A 15,223-nucleotide genomic window follows, 5' to 3' on the forward strand; every position below is an offset into this window, starting at 1 on the left:
TAGTCAATGTGACATCCACAACTCACTACCCATCATAACAAATTCAACAAGACGTGTGCACAAACCTCGACAAAAGGGCTCAAGAGCAGCCAATGAGAGGGTGGCTATCTGGCACGCCCCGACAAAGAACAACACTTAAAGGTCCCATGACATGGTGCTCTTTGGATGCTTTTATATAGGCCTTAGTGGTCCCCTAATACTGTATCTGAAGTCTCTTTCCCGAAATTCAGCCTTGGTGCAGAATTACAGCCAGTCCCACAATGAGCTTTCCTTAGGATGTGCCATTTCTGTGTCTGTAGCTATTGAGGAGGAGAGGTGGGGGGGGCGTGGCCTTGACCAACTGCCACTTTGCTCATTTGAAAACCATGATGTCTCTCTCTCTCTCATGGGTGGGCCAAATTCTCTGGGCGGGCAAAGCAGAGAAAGGGGAGGTAACCTTGCTCCTTATGACCTCATAAGGAGCAATATTCCAGATCGGCCCATCTGAGCTTTCATTTTCTCAAAGGCAGAGCAGGATACCCAGGGCTCGGTTTACACCTATCGCCATTTCTAGCCACTGGGGGACCATAGGCAGGCTGGGGGAACTCATATTAATGTTAAAAAACCTCATAAAGTGAAATTTTCATGCCATGGGACCTTTAAAGATATGTCGAGTGGCAAGGAGGGATAGGGGTCAACAAGGAAAGAGGCGGAGCTAAAAGAGACAGACACTGTCAGACAAAGAAGCAAAGAGAGAAAATAAGGGCGGCAACTAACGCTTATTTTCATAGTTGATTAATCTGTCGATTATTTTCTCGATTAATCGATTACTTTTTTGATCTATAAAATGTCAGAAAATGGTGAAAAATGTCAGTGTCGATCAGTGTTTTCCAAAGCCGAAGATGCCCTCATATGGGAGTGAAGGAACCTAAAAATATTCACATTTAAGAAGCTGGATTTAGAGAATTTGAAAAATAAAAATGACTCAAACTGATTAATTGATCACCAAAATAGTTGGCAATGAGTTAATAGTTGACTACTTCAATTCATCTTTGCAGCTCTAAAGAAAATGGTTTAATTGAAGAGCAACTGTAGCCCGTCCCTTTCATTGCTCAGCATAGTGTGTAAATGAAGAGTGAAGGCCTCTGCTGCTGTCTTCTGATGATTTAAGCCTTATCTGACTCCCTGTGTCCTCTGGAGTATGGCCCATTCATTGCCGCAGGCAGACGGGTCTTCTAATGGCTTGTCAGGCATGGCTAGACTAGAGAGGAAACGGGGCCAAAAGGGCCGAGGGACATGATGCCTCATAGCTGACAGTTTTTCAACCTTTTTGATGGAAAATCCACAAAGCCTGCTGATCCAATTGTCTTATGGGTTAAAAAAAAAAGAAAAAAAAACGGACTGGAAGATAGTTCCACTTCTGGCATGGAGCAAGCCCTACAGTTTTCTTTCATGGCTTGCCATCGTGGTTAACTAAATTGGCAAGCATCTCCAGGGGCAGATGTCTTCTGCTACAGCACGGCACGTCCAGTGTAGCTTCTGAATTCCAGTGCTGCATTTCTAATATTGGTAAGGGTGCCCTGATGCTTTGTTGTATTTGTGAGGAAAAAAAAAATATGTATATATATATATGTATGTCCTATGTATTTTCTTTTTTCAGTTAAAAAGTGTGGCAACAAGAAACTACATGAAAGCACAATTGAAAAGTCTTAAGATTTTTCTTGAAGGAATTAACAGTTGCAAGTTGCAAGAAAATCAAATATCACTATCAATATTTTTGACCAAATACCTCGATATCGAAACCTCAACAATATTGTAGTGTTGACTATTGGTGCTTTCACAACATATTTACACAATGAGATTTTTGATCAATAATCATCAGTAATGTGGATATAATGACTAAGTGGGTAAAGGCAAATAATAGAACAATTACAACAGTCTGGTAAGTTCAGAAAATGACATCACTTTACTGTAATGCAGCCTTTAAAACCAGAAAATACGATATTCAAAATCTAAGACGATATCTAGTCTCATATCACGATATTGATATATTGCCCAGCTCTATGTTGAATGTTTACAGTTCCACAGTTTTGGTTAATAATAAGTAAAGGCTGCCTCTCTATACTTCTTTGTGTTAACTGTTGGTATATGTATTACTGTAATATTTGATGAGCCTTATAAGGCAGGAGCTGGGAGCATAGGAGAGACAGTCAACTAAAAATGAATGGGGTGGTGATGGCGCAGTGGATGTGGATATGACACATGCATTTGGTGTGGGAGACCTGGGTTTGATTCCCACTGCGATACAGCAACCAATGTGTCCCTGAGCAAGACACTTAACACCTAGTTGCTCCAGAGGCGTGTGACCTCTGACATAGCAATTGTAAGTCGCTTTGGATAAAAGCATCAGCTAAATGACATGTAATGTAATGTAATGTAATGAATGAATGTGCTAAAACATTCAGAGCCTTGTTAACTAGTTATACGAGGGACAGGGAGCCACTGTGAAGCCGCTAAAATCTCTTCCATGTCTTAGGTCGTCCAGTTAAGAGCATTTCAGTAGTCTAGACGAGAGAGAAGATCAACGCATGAATAAATCTCTTCGTATTGCATAGTGATAAAGATACAGTATGGTCTGAACTTTGCTTTATTTCCCTGGTTGAAAAATTGTGCTCTTGGTCACATGACACCCAAGAGTTTTACCACTGATTGAACCTGTGTTGCAAGATTTTTAGGCCTCTAAATAAAATTTTGTTCTATGTCCTAAAATCACAAATTAGCCTCAAAGCTTTACAATCTGTTCAGCTAACGACACCCTGTATCTTTGTTAGTAATAATCAAGCCTTTTCTAGTTAAAGCAGTGCTATGGGTGTTCTATAACCGCTACAGCAATGTCATCGCTTTAAAGTCATTTGTAAGAAGGACAATGTTGATGGTTATATTGTTCCAATAGTGGATGCTTTAGCAAAAATAAATTCTTTACTAAGGTGAAATACTGAACGAACCTTGACAAAACCCCTGAATGAGGCCGTTTACTTTAACAAAATAAGAACATAGAAAACTGCATGGCCTTATTTTCAACATTGCACGCTGCAACCATCCAGTCTTTATATTACGCAATTAAAACTCAAAGAAAATTCATGTTCAACAAGTTTTAAGTGATTATGCCACAATCACTGGTGTGATGATTAATCAAACTGACACGCTAGATAGGGTGTTAGGAGAGAACTCCCTTTTTTGCAGCAAAGAGGAAAACTCACAAGGGGTTACTGGGCATTGAGGAAACAAATAAGCTTTGCGTGTTGTTTTTTTTTATAGAAAACACTGTGCAAAACAACAAACTTTCTGTTGAAATAAGACTGTAAAGCAGCATATTTTTCTGGACGGGAGGCTTCAAATTCCTAACGTGCATCTTGGAGCTGACAATTGTCATTATCGTAGCGTTTCATTTAGTTGCACCACAGACAACATGAAAGGGAGCCCAGACAGAGAGCTGTCATCATCACGTCAATCATGATAACTTGGGAGGTTTGTTTGTCTGCCTGTAATGTAATAGTGCTCTATGATCATAGATCCATATGTATGAGTATTGTGACCCGATCTGTTAACCCTCATGGCAAACAGTCCACTACGGCAGCGTGCACGTTCGTCTCTCTTTGTCTCTGCGGAGTGATGCAGTCACTTTGATTGATGATAAGCAATGGGAGTTATTCCTCAGGGCAAGTTGAGCCTTCAGCCGCCTGCACGAACATTAGTTGTGTACGGAGCTGGAAACGATCACAGGGAAAATAAATCCACTTCCCTTCCTCTTAGTCAGGGCTTGAGATCTATCAGGTGCTGAAAACTTGGTCACCCCAAACTCAAGTGTATGAATAGGAAAGCAGCATTAATGTTCTGTGATAAGAGGTATATGCATAAAAGCATGAAAAAGGAGCTGTCACCGTGTCCCAGCTTTTTCTTTGTTTGGAGTACATAAAACCCATTCTTGAGTCAGACTAAAGAGCCCGGGCCTGTTGCGTGACTGACGGGCGCTGCCTTTTATCACCACGCTCTCCACTCAGCTGAAGTCATTTGACATTTAACGTTGGAAATGGTGAAATGGGCCTGCTTATCCGATCGTGGCGCACAGTCAATTACATTAGCGTTTTATATCTGCTGCAAATCTCCCATTGTGTCCTTACAGCTTCTGTGTGCGGTTTAAAGGTTATAGGCGGGCGGGACTGGGAGCTTCACTGTAATTCCATGTAGGTTTATAACTCATTTCATCAAGACTTTAACTGTAGGCTCTCTGCATACAAATCACAGGGAAGAGGTAATGCATGGAAATTAGCTTGATTTATTCGATAGCTATACATCGCATAACAGATCTTGGAACAAAAGAGGCATGCGCTACAATTAACGTGTAGAAAAATAAAGCGAGAAAATAATACCTTCGGAGACATCTTAAATTTAAGCATGCAGTATTTAAATTAGGTCAGATTATATTGTCAGTTTGAATGGACTGTAATTCGTTTGTGTGCTGTGCATGTGTTACTTGCAGGCTTTTGTCTGTGAGCTTACATGGATCCAATTTTTCCATTCATCAAACGTAATTGTCCCTAGGCAATGCACAATCCTAGAAGGGATTAGACTAACGCATGCCTACTTTATATTTGCCAATAGATTTTTTTGAATATTAAACATTATAGAGTGCATTCAGCGTGAAAAGCTCATACAAGTTTAGGAGTACTTCTTGCTCATGTTAGCGGTACAGGAACTTCTCTGACTGAAAGAATTGAAGAGAAAAGAGAGACGGCGAGAGGGAAACAATAAGGCCGAGACAGTAATTGAATAATTACACGTTGGGTGACACAAAGTTCTTAGCATTCTCTGGCATCCAAACTCCAGGGAAAGCTTTTATTAAGAGATATGGTGCAACCTTTGCATGCTCAGAAGACCTTTCTAAGAAAAACATAGTGCTTTTGTAGTGCACTATGTGGTTATATATATACAAAACCCCTCTTTCTTACTACGGCTGGGTATCGCCACTGATTTCCCGAATCGATTAAGATTCACAAGGTCCCAACTTGATTTGATTTCTGATTTAATGTCGATTTGGGATATTCTAGTTGCAAAACCAATTTTGCTTTGATATGAAAGAGATTCCACAATTGTACAAGGTTCCCTCTAACCTGCTGCAGTATTAGAAGTATCATTGTTTACATTAAGAATTGACCCCAAAGCAGTTTCATGAATTTTATTTAACATGAACACACTACAGCAGTCAACACAATAAAGTGCAACTCTACAGACTCTACAGTCAGTGAAATACTGAATGAGGCCATTTACTACGGAGGCCCTGAAGTGCAAATCACAACAGCAAAAGAAAAATGCAACAGCAAATAGGAAAACATTTCAACAAATCATAAAACACAATGGCAAATAGAAAAACACGACAGCAAATAGGAAAACACTTCAACAAATCCTTAAACACAACGGCATTAACTTCTACCGGAAAAGGTAGGGCCTATCTAGCAGAGGACGGACCCTCCTGATTGGACAGATGGACTGTCTGTCTTTTAACAGGAAGGAGAAAAAAAAAAAAAGAAAAACATTTACTTTTAACAGATATGAATATAATACCTTAAAAAAACCCCCCCCCCCCCCCCCCCCCCGAGAACGGGGGGGGGGGGGGGGTGTTGCGATTACATCACATCATGTGGATGCGACAACAGTGGTGTTGTCATTACTTAGAATTCCTCATGGGGGCAACAGAACCGACACACAATAGCTTTATAATGGCCATTCCAGTTTTTCCCTCGCCAAAATGTAGCCTTTCTTTGGAGCATTTTTTAACCCTCTTCCAACATAGCATGACATAGTTGGTACCAATGGATTCCTTAGGTCTTTTAGTTTACAGACAGCGTTTCTGGATTTCATGAATGGATATTGCATCATTCAAATGAAAAATGTATTTGAATTGGAAAATCGTTTTTCTAAACCCAGCCCTATTTCTTACACAATCTGCCTGCATTTAATTGCAATTTAACTTTTTAGACCAATAATCTCCTATATACCTTTCAACAAGCATTACCCCCATTCATTTTCCTCCCTCCAGTCATTATTCTGTATGTTTGGTGCTGAACCCACCAGCACTTCCAGTGTTGATAACCAATGCCAGTGTACGTCTACAGCTTACAGTGTGCTCTAAATTACTTCTTTCCAAGACGTGCTGTCTTCAAAAGTGGAAAAAAAATAAAAACCTTGTCATTAAATTGTTTACTCAAGCTGACCTTTGCAGCCTTTGTGCTTGATTAAAGCATTGAGGGCCATGTGTTGTTGTGTATCCAGCTACACCCAGGCAATCACTTTACAGCATTCAAATGTAACATAGTTGGCAAAGGTGAGTGTGTGCGGCGTGACCACAATTTATGTGGAAAAAACATCTTTTTACGGGACCATTTCCTGCACAGCATTAGTTAATAGGCTCATTTGCAATAAGTGATACTGAAACACAATTAGATCCCTAATTTAGTGTGGGAAGGAATGTGTTTTAATTGGATCTCACTGTGTTTATTCCATAGCATAATGCAATAAATCGTCTGTCCTGAGGACTGAGGTGTTCTTTGTTAGTTGACCAATAAAATAAATGTTTGGACAATTGAGGACAGTGTAATTGGCCCAAACGTAGGCTCGATAGCGATGGAAAAAAACAAAATCTTTTTGGCCCTATAATTCAATGTAAACATCTTCACTACAATTTGACTCATTTTCTTCTGATGTGTGGCTTTGTTTAGTCATTTTTCTTTTGTATGACAGTCTCGCCCACATAATGCTACACTCCCTGTCCACATCTTTAACCAGAGAGAGAAACTGTTAGTGGCTTCTTTTCCCTCTGGAGAGACAATGCTGTTAACATACAGGTACAATATGAGCCACAGTCCCTGAGGGTCTGACACTCCTCTGACATGATGAGAACAACCCTTTGAAGACACAATGCAGAAATCTGATGCTTTGAAAGTTTAAACTGGATAGAGGGGAATTATCTTGGTGATGTCATGTCAATGTTGTACATCCTTTAGGACCTCCTGAGTACACGGGGGCCTAGATATGTCTTCGGAGAAACTTGAGACCTTCCTCTGTTGTCGCTTTGTTCACGTTTCCAACGACGCTGCCACTGGAAAATGATTTCTAAATCTGGGACGAGACCCAGCCGGCCCTTAGTGAATGTCAAGCTTACACACTTTATCTTATCACACCTCCCATTTTCTGTTCACACTTTGGCTATTGGTGCAAGGTCACTGCTTATGGTGTGTGTGTGTGTGTGTGTGTGTGTGTGTGTGTGTGTGTGTGTGTGTGTGTGTGTGTGTGTGTGTGTGTGTGTGTGTGTGTGTGTGTGTGTGTGTGTGTGTGTGTGTGTGTGTGTGTGTGTGTGTGTGTGTGTGTGTGTGTGTGTGTGTGGGGAGGGTGCCGGAGCTGACAGACCTTTTACCTGGGCTGAGAGATCAGCTGTCGTGGAGCTGGTGATGCCTGCGAGGCCTGACCTCATGGAGGGAAGATGTGAGATGAGGGGCCCCTCCCTCCGAACACATGCATGTGTGCAGTGCGTGTTTACATGCCGAGTTGCGTGTGTGAGCTATAGACCCTGCATACCAAATATGACACCCATACATACCCTTGCTGCGTATTAGATGGGGTAACAAAGAAACACAGCCCAGCCAATGCATTCTTACCTGGGGCTCCACAGATGCTCCTCCATGCTCTAATGGCTCCTGTCACTGTGTGATGGATTGGGCCTGGTGGGCTCAGCTAGTGCCCCCCTGCCCTCACCCACCTGCCTCTCACATGGGGATACACCACACCGCTTCTGGTCTGGAGATGGAGATGGGCAGTGGGAGGCATGCATAACGGAAACTCATTCATAGAAAAAAAAAAAAAAGGATATACAAACAGATGTTGTACGCTGTATAGTCTATATCCTTTGCGTTCCACTTCCGGGATTGCTCCGGTGCTGCAGGAAATTCCGCCGGATGCATGTATTTTCCGTTTCCTTCCGCGTTCTTTGTGTTGGAATTTTAAATTCGGTGGATTCATGAGGACTATTGTTGTCTGCTCCTCAGATATTTGCTGGGTAAATTGAGACAACTATCTAGACTATCTGTCCAATCTGAGTTTTCTCTCGCCATCTATTTTGCAGCGGCTCTGTGCGGAGTTTAGCATCGCCCATGACGATTCTGATTGGTTTAAAGAAATGCCATTAAACCAGAGCAGGTTTTCCTCCCATCCCCGAATGCTATGTGGAGTAGCCAGACCCTCCTTCAGTGCGCTTTGGAGGAGGATCTGGCAAAGCGAGACTATAGGCTGTATTTTATTTTTTTTTCCCGCATATTTCCATTTCTTGCTGAGAGTTTGATGTGGCAGCTGATAGCACTCTCATGTCTGCATGGTGAATATGGTACGGAGAGTGAAAACAGTGGGTAATCGCTACCCTGGAGTCTGTCATCACTGTAAACTTGCAAGGCAATCAGTGGAAACTCCAAGACATAGTCCCGCCCATAACTCTCCCTAAAACCATTTATCTTTTTTTTTTGTTCTTCGATTCTTGGACAGATTGAACAAAACAAAGATATTCTGGTTGACACCAGACCCTTCTCAGTTTTAACTGAGAAGGGTCTGGGAAAGGTTCATTGACAGTTCATTTCCAAAGGGGAGTCACCAACGGATGCCTCTGGGCGCATTGGATAGTCAACCAATCAGACCAACGATCCAGGTGACGCTGCGCTTCGGTAGCCGTCATGTTGAATGTAAACAAAAAGCTGCTCGCCGTCGCTGCACTATCGTCGTCGCGTAAAGCCCGCCTCAACGGTTGTGATTGGTGTAAAGCCCGCCTCAGCGGTTTTGATTGGTGCCTCGATTTTGGGGACATTGGAAATGGGTTTGAATGGGCTCTTCGCCAGACTGACTTGCAGAGCAAATATCAAATTTGCCGGAAGTTCGGTCAGGGTTTACCCAGGCTACAAAAAAGATATTATTTCTCAATTAGTGAGCTTTAAAGGTGCTACTTTAGTTGGCAGATTTTGCTATCTGTGGAGAGAGCCAGGCTAGCTGTTTCCCCCCGTTTCCAGTCTGTATGCTAAGCTAAGCTAACTAGCTGCTAGTGGTTGCTACATATTCAATGCACATGTGTGAGTGGTATCAATCTGCTCGACAAACTCTCAGCAAGAATGCAAATATGTGTGTTTCCCAAAAATGTTGAACTGGTTTGAAACTGTAGAGGAAAGATGCTCTTACTCCTGAAAAAAATTATAATAGCAGATAGGTAATAGCGAAGACATTCCAAACACAGATGATTGAACAGATCTTCCGACCCCTGAATGTCCTCGCTGTGGGGTAAAATGAGGCAAGTGCAACCACGGTGATAGAAAGTGACTTGAGCTGGGTTCGCTTCAGCCTGCCGCTCATCAGGCATAAGCGAGCCTGACAGGCAGGGTGCCAGCGACAGCCAGCGCCGTGGCCCTAACTTTGCCTGCTGTGAGATGATGGAGGCAGAGAGAAAGAATTGAAAAAAAAAAAGCCGTTGTGTCGGTATGAAAAACAAACGTGAAATACGGCATGAGGCTTGACATATTTCACATTGTCCCTTGCTTCGCTTTTGCTGAAAACGATTGCATTGCCCATTCCTTTTTTATTGCCAGCATGTCTGCGAATCGATAGTGACGTGTTATGTAAGAGCTCAGTCCTGGAAAGGAATGTCCCACAGCACCAGTGTCCTGCAGCATCGGGTTGTCTTAATGGCGTCATGTATAGATTTGCTGGTTTGTCTGTTTTCCCCCGAATCATTAAGCTTTCACAAGGGGATAATTGATTCACACAGAAGTATTACGACAAATAAAAATCACCTCATTTTAATCAACTGAGACTTGCTTTCAGTGTGCTTTTTTGCACATCTTTTCTTTCTCTGGACAGTCCTGAACCACATTGGACCTACTCTTCCAGCACATTCTAGGGTCAATTGATATTTTACATTCAAAGATCCGCAAACTACAGTTTAGGACTTCAACACAAGTGAAATACAGTTTGGGCCGTTGATTTAGTTGCTGACCATAGTTGCTATTTAAGGCTCCATTTTATGGTCTCAGCAAATAAACTGGCATGTAAAATAAGTCAGCCAGAACTGCGTTACTTGAGAGTTCCAGTGAAAGACTGTTTGGCCTCATGTGGACATGTCATGTAATTTCAGAACAAATCTACATGTTTACTACATTGTTTTCTCTTCTTTCTTCTTGATGTAGTTTTGTTACTCCAATTAAACTGAACGGTTTGATTGTGTACATCATTTTACACACAATGCATGATCATAAACTCAGTTAGTTTTGAAGACGTTATGTGAGTTGTTATTATTGCGCAAAGCTCAACAAAAAGATGCAAACTGGAACAGCTCAAAGCCTTGTGACAGGTTTATAGCACTCTTGAGAAATTTCTCATGTTACTTGTTTGTATACTTAGCACAGTAAATACGGCTTTTAGGAATCCTAATCAAAACAAGCACAAACCAAATATCCAACAAACTGTAAACTGCTGCCAAAATCGTTGAGATGGAGAAGATAAATGAAATCATTCAGATGTGGAATGGGCAGACTGCCACTTTCAACAAACAAAGGAAACAAATACAGGGCTATCTGCAAATTGTCCGCGGCATCATCTCATCGCGTCCTATTATTATTATTCATAAAAGGCTCCTGAAGGCAGAGCGGTCCAGTCTATGACCTGAATAGGTTGAGTCCCAGCAGAAATTCCCCATGTGCGTGCTGCTACAAAGGACCACTGCATTTTTCCAGCAGAGGTCCTATCATCACCGCGGGCGCTCCCAGCACAGAGGGCGGGAAGCGAAGAGAGACGGGGCATGTGCGAAAGAGACGCAGCGAAATGGGTTGAAGAGGAGGGGAGAGACATTAATAGATGGAGCTGCCAAGGGACAGAGAGAGGGGGAGAAAGAGAGCATGCTGTAGATATTTTCTGCGTGATGTTCCTACGTCAGACGGCCTGTTGCTCCCCGTGAATCATCAGCCACTGGATGCGCTCTATTTTAGGATACCCCGACTGGGGATGGACCCATATACCAAGCTGGCGCTATAGCCGTTTATTAAACATGGGGTATTAATTAGTCATGGATGTTCCTCTCGGAGCACATGTGAAACCTGCGATGGCACTCATCGACCATTTTTATTTATTTATTTGTTCCTTAATGGCTTCCAACATTCATTTATTTTTTTTATTTTAGTGCATTATTAATCTGTGTTATGGCATTTCACCCTTTGCTTACAGTACTGCTAAACTTTAAAGAATATCAGTATCATATAGTTCACTATACAGTTATGCTCCAGAGGCTTTCTTCCCTAAAAATAACAGATATACTGAATATGGGCTTATAATATTTGTTTCTGTAAGTGCTGGCATTGACGTTAATGGTCATGTGCGGACATGGGGAACACCTCACGTAACACATGGGAGTTAAATAAAGGCAAGGTATGATCATGTTCATAAGAACATACACGTCTTTGTTGAACATTATTTGCTTTCTTGCTGTGACAAGAAGTAGCACAGATGTGGTCCCAAACGAAGAAATGTTTCAAAATAGATTGATCATTTTTTTCTAACTCTTTTCTAGCAGGGGTGCCAGGGATTCCGACTCCAGCTTCGCCCTGGAGAAGATTTGCTGCTTTTTCTCTGTCTTGTGTGATGTTAAACTGAGGAGCCTTGGGCTTTAGAGTGTTGCTCAGACAGGGCAGGTGGCTTGGGGATGTTGCCTTTGGCTTTGAGAATTGTGGCAAGCCTTTTTTTTTGCTGCATTGTGGCACTTAAATGTGTATGTAGCCTACATATGTATCTAAGTATACAGTATGTACTGTATGTGAATATGTTTGCACATATACAGTATACCTGGCTGACCACACTGATTTAATCTACCCCCAACGATCATTATAGGTCCACTATTGTGTTCATTATTTATAAATATATATTTCTTACATATATTGTTTTTATTTTTTATCACGCTTTTTTATTTTTTTCTCTTTTTAACAACTATCCACATCACATATTGGAGTTATAACTTTACATTGTTGTTGTGTAAAAGGTTTATGAAATACAATAAAAAAAAAATTATGCGGCAACTGTAGGCAGAATGAAACGTGAGTTTCATTCTGCCGAGTTCGGAGATTGCTACTGTTCTGAAAAGTAAGAAAAAATCCATGTAGCGTAGATGAAACAAAAGTAGATGCATACTGGCTGTATAAGAGAGTCATGTTAATGCCTGTTGTAGGGAGTAAGTAAGTAAAATGTATTTATAAAGCGCTTTTCACAGACAGGGTCACAAAGTGCTTTACAATGTAATTGCTTTACAATGTACATAGACAATAACAACATAATAGAAAAATAGTCTAAGAATACAATAAAGTAAAAATACAACAGATAAAATTATCAATAAATAAATGACAGAGGTTACCCAAAAGCTAGCCTGAACAAGTGAGTCTTCACTTGTCCCTTAAAGGTCCCATGGCATGACAGTTTCACTTAATGAGGTTTTTTAACATTAATATGCGTTTCCCCCAGCCTGACTATGGTCCCCCCAGTGGCTAGAAATGGTGATAAGTGTAAACCGAGCCCTGGGTATCCTGCTCTGCCTTTGAGAAAATGAAAGCTCAGATGGGCCGATCTGGAATCTTCTCCTTATGAGATCATAAGGAGAAAGGTTACCTCCCCTTTCTGTGCTTTGCCCGCCCAGAGAATTTGGCCCACCCATGAGAGAGAGACATCATGGCTTTCAAACGAGCAAAGTGGCAGTTGGTCAAGGCCACACCCCCACCTTCCACCTTGCCTCCCCCCCGCCCCCTCTCTCCTCCTCAATAGCTCCAGACACAGAAATGGCACATACTAAGGAAAGCTCATTGTGGGACTGGCTCTTGTGGCTGTAATTCTGCACCAAAGCTGAATTTTGGGAAAGAGACTTCAGATACAGTATTAGGGGACCACTAAGGTCTATATAAAAGCATCCAAAGAGCACCATGTCATGGGACCTTTAAAACAGTCCACATTCTCAGCAAACCTAATGCTGGTTGGCAGAGCATTCCAGAGTCTGGGTGCCATAGCGGCAAAGGCTCTATCCCCACGTGTCTTCAGACGAGTGCATGGCGTGGATAGCAGATTTTACTTGATAGACCTGAGAGACCGGGAGTGGGTGTGTAGGTGAATTATGTTGGCAAGATAAGCAGGGGCCTGACCATGTAGAGCCCTATAGGTTATGGTGAGAATTTTGAATTGGATCCTGTGTTACAGGAAGCCAGTGAAGGGAGCAGAGTAGAGGGGTGAAATGGGTGCGCCTGTTTGATCTAGTAAGTAGCCTAGCAGCACATTTGTGCTGGTTTATACAGTGTTTGTACATGATTTTTTTTATTAAGAATGTGTTTCTTCGGTGAGATGGAGACGAAGAGGGCATTGTGAATTTTCTGGTTTTGTATTAAGCCCTGAACTACTCTACAACCTCTTCCACACGGTTGTTCTTGACGTCTTTTTTTTTTTATTCCTCCTATCTCTCAGTCCCTTTGGGAATTCTAATGAAGCTGTGAAAGACTGAGTGCTGCTCTTCAACCCCCTGCTTTTTACAGTACTTTCTAATTGTTTTCCATTTCTTTCTTGTTTTGCTGTTGAGTTGCAGTTTTTGTCCTTAAACATTAAGTCAACCGTGTGGACTAAATGGACTCTGGCCCACACCCAATGCTACTTTCTCCTCTGTGACACATTGGAATGATTATAGCAGCGGGAAAGCCAAGCCACATGGGACAATCTATTGGTTGTAAACATGAATGCAAATTGTGGAAAGAGTCCTTCTCCACAATAGGATCTGTAAAGGGAAATTGTATAGACACGTTAATTAAATCCAGGTACCATCCTGTCCATATTTGGGATCAAGTCTTGGTTTAGTGAGCAACAACATGTTAACTCAGCCCAAAACCTTTCCAACACACATACTATAAGTTTGCTGTTGTTATATTATTTATGCGAATTCACCTATTAGTTTTAACTTCAGCATGATATCCTACTCAGAATAAATAATAAATGAATCTTGGCTGTGAAAACCCTTCAGCATTCTGTCACAGAAGGATTGAGTGTTGCACCAAAAGGAGACGTACAGGTGCTGGATCTCTGCATCAGCACATCTGGGAAATTCTGAAATGAGTTATCGTGTACTTGTGGGAGTTCAAGCCTGCATGGAGGCTCAGAGACTTACAGAAAGATGTGTGCCAGCCAGCATACTCCCACAACATGTAGCTGTCTGTGTTTTCTGTTGGATCTCTCAGGCTCCTTCTCTGTTTCCTTTTTTTTCTGTCATTCTGCTTTTAATATTTCTCTCTCTCTCTCTCTCTCTCTCTCTCTCTCTCTCTGGATTTACCATCTTTGCTGAAAACTACAAATTAAAGTAATTTCATGGTCCCTAAGTGACTTTTATGATTCTATGATGATTTTACGTGTTTGATCTATGGCTCCATTCCTTTTAAAAATCAAGCAGTGCCTTTTTGGTATTCTGAGTTCATTCTACCTGGTGGATATTCTGCGAAAGCTCCATGTTGTTTGGGTTTTAGAAAAGAACAGCACATACTTTTATGCATGTCCGTTACCTTCCGCTTTCTTTGTGTTGGCATTTTAAACAATGGCCGATTTATGAGGACTATGGTTTACTGCTCCTCAGATCTCTGCAGGGTAAATCCAGACAGCTAGCTAGACTATCTGTCCAATCTGAGTTTTCTGTTGCACGACTAAAACAGGCATTGAACGTACACATGTTCCACCAAGACACGTTCTTTCCCGAGGCTATTTTGCAGATGCGCCGTTGCTCCGTGTGGCGTTTAGCGCCGCCCAAGACTATTGATTGGTTTAAAGAAATGCCTATAAACCAGAGCACGTTTTTCTCCCATCCCGGAATGCTGTGTGGACTCAGTATGACTCTCCTCCGCAGCGCTGTGGAGAAAGGTCTGGCAATGCGAGACTAATCGGTGCTTAAACCTGCAAGAACTGATTTTATTTTTTTTGTCCACTTGGGGGCAGCAGAAACAAGTTGTGAACACAACATTGACATATTGTTACCGTAGTTGGCAAACTTGTTAGCAAACAGTTGCTTATTTACACATTCAACAGTTACGTACACATCTGGCTCTTTAGCTGCTAAATGCTCCACTCTGTTCACCAGCTAGTCGCTAACTTTGTCTGACTG

At 41.8% G+C, this 15,223-nt stretch overlaps 1 protein-coding gene across 1 annotated transcript in view; it reads left to right on the forward strand.

Annotated features, from left to right (window-relative positions):
- tmtc2b (transmembrane O-mannosyltransferase targeting cadherins 2b) overlaps positions 1 to 15,223 on the forward strand; it is a 123,229-nt gene that overhangs the window by 54,485 nt on the left and 53,521 nt on the right. The window lies entirely within an intron of this gene.

Source organism: Perca fluviatilis, chromosome 8, assembly GCF_010015445.1.
Source record: "Perca fluviatilis chromosome 8, GENO_Pfluv_1.0, whole genome shotgun sequence".
Classification (NCBI taxonomy): domain Eukaryota; kingdom Metazoa; phylum Chordata; class Actinopteri; order Perciformes; family Percidae; genus Perca; species Perca fluviatilis.